A 2,156-nucleotide genomic window follows, 5' to 3' on the forward strand; every position below is an offset into this window, starting at 1 on the left:
ACAAATAACAATTTGCTTCTCGCTGTCTGACAGATAGCACAACAAGGAATCTAAGTTTTTCAGAAATAACTGAAAATTTCGTCGAAAATTACTGAAGACCGCCCACTTCATTCGTCATAATGCACAACATTCGCACTGCCATCTTTAAAAGCTGTTCCATATTACTTTACCATCCTATCGCTAACAATGTTTTCTCAACATATTTCACTGATCTGACGGTGAATTTCAGCCGCTTTCACGCCGTTACCTTTCAGAAAACGAATCACAACGCGTATTTCACAGTCGGCGTGATTCTCAGTCGTACGAGGCGTTTCAAATGCAATAAAGTACAGGCTTTCATGTAATATACAGTTGTTAAGAAAAGTCTGCTTGCTTTACTTTTATTTCTAAATGGTATATACTTAAGAAAAACGCCTCGTATTATCTTGAAAAAATTGAACTGCGACAAAGAAACTTGGCATTAGAACTTCTGTAAGGATTTAACTTTCAATGCTACACATTATCCCCAACGATGGATGATCTTGGCGGAGATAGTGAAATGTACACTTCCGATCAGCTACACCGATGGAAAAAAAACGCATCACCAAGAAGGAGCCGGCCGCTGTGGCCGAGCGGTTCTATGCGCTTCAGTTTGGAGCCGCGGGGCCGCAGGCTCGAATCCTGCCTCGGACATGGATGTGCGTGACGTCCTTAGGTTAGTTAGGTTTAAGTAGTTCTAAGTCTAGGGGACTGATGACCTCAGATGTTAAGTCCCATAATGCTTAGAGCCATTTGAACGACGAAAGTTGGTAGGCATGCATCTGAAAGATGACGTCTGTTCATATTTCGCAACAGTCGCAAAAGAGTGGTGCTAGTAGCGCCATTATGAGGATGCAAATCAGGTTTGCTTTAAATACACGATGTAACGGTCGTGAGCGTTAATTTGAGAAATCTTTACCTCGACGAGATCTTTCTAGAAGTCAGTTGTTAAGGAATCTGTGGAAATACTTTTGGCGAAAGATCTTATTAACGAACCGTTACGGTGGGTTTCAACTGGATAAGGAGTGGGACTCGGTGATTTCTGTAATATCTTCAAAAAGGAAAAAAAATTATGCCTATTGACACGTCTGGAAACGGCCTTGCCGCGGTGGCTACACCGGTTCCCGTGAGATCACCGAAGTTAAGCGCTGTCGGGCGTGGTCGGCACTTGGATGGGTGACCATCCAGGCCGCCATGCGCTGTTGCCATTTTTCGGGGTGAACTCAGCCTCGTGATGCCAATTGAGGAGCTACTCGACCGAATAGTTGCGGCTTCGGTCAAGAATACCATCATAACGACCGGGAGAGCAGTGTGCTCACCCCACGCCCCTCCTATCCGCATCCTCATCTGAGGGTGACACGGAGGTCGATGGTACCGGTAGGCCACCCGTGGGCTGACGACGGAGGCCATGTTTGTAGTTCCACCATTACCTAGCCGCCATGGTACGACATTCTAAGAGGATGCTCATTTAGCTGCTGCCTACGCGTCTCCGTCTGCTTGCCAGCTTTTGGTATACATGCGATGCGAACTTGGAGTCTCAGCGTAAAACACTCATCTGAAAATGGCTGAATGGTTATCAGCCAAAATGTACACTCCTGGAAATTGAAATAAGAACACCGTGAATTCATTGTCCCAGGAAGGGGAAACTTTATTGACACATTCCTGGGGTCAGATACATCACATGATCACACTGACAGAACCACAGGCACATAGACACAGGCAACAGAGCATGCACAATGTCGGCACTAGTACAGTGTATATCCACCTTTCGCAGCAATGCAGGCTGCTATTCTCCCATGGAGACGATCGTAGAGATGCTGGATGTAGTCCTGTGGAACGGCTTGCCATGCCATTTCCACCTGGCGCCTCAGTTGGACCAGCGTTCGTGCTGGACGTGCAGGTCGCGTGAGACGACGCTTCATCCAGTCCCACACATGCTCAATGGGGGACAGATCCGGAGATCTTGCTGGCCAGGGTAGTTGACTTACACCTTCTAGAGCACGTTGGGTGGCACGGGATACATGCGGACGTGCATTGTCCTGTTGGAACAGCAAGTTCCCTTGCCGGTCTAGGAATGGTAGAACGATGGGTTCGATGACGGTTTGGATGTACCGTGCACTATTCAGTGTCCCCTCTAC

General features: G+C 47.4%; 1 pseudogene; it reads left to right on the top strand.

Moving 5' to 3' along the window:
- Nucleotides 1-1,108: 1,108 nt before the first annotated feature.
- On the top strand, nt 1,109-1,226 carry LOC126204805 (5S ribosomal RNA; annotated as a pseudogene).
- Nucleotides 1,227-2,156: the final 930 nt, after the last annotated feature.

The sequence above is a fragment of the Schistocerca nitens genome, chromosome 9 (assembly GCF_023898315.1).
Source record: "Schistocerca nitens isolate TAMUIC-IGC-003100 chromosome 9, iqSchNite1.1, whole genome shotgun sequence".
Classification (NCBI taxonomy): Eukaryota; Metazoa; Arthropoda; class Insecta; order Orthoptera; family Acrididae; genus Schistocerca; species Schistocerca nitens.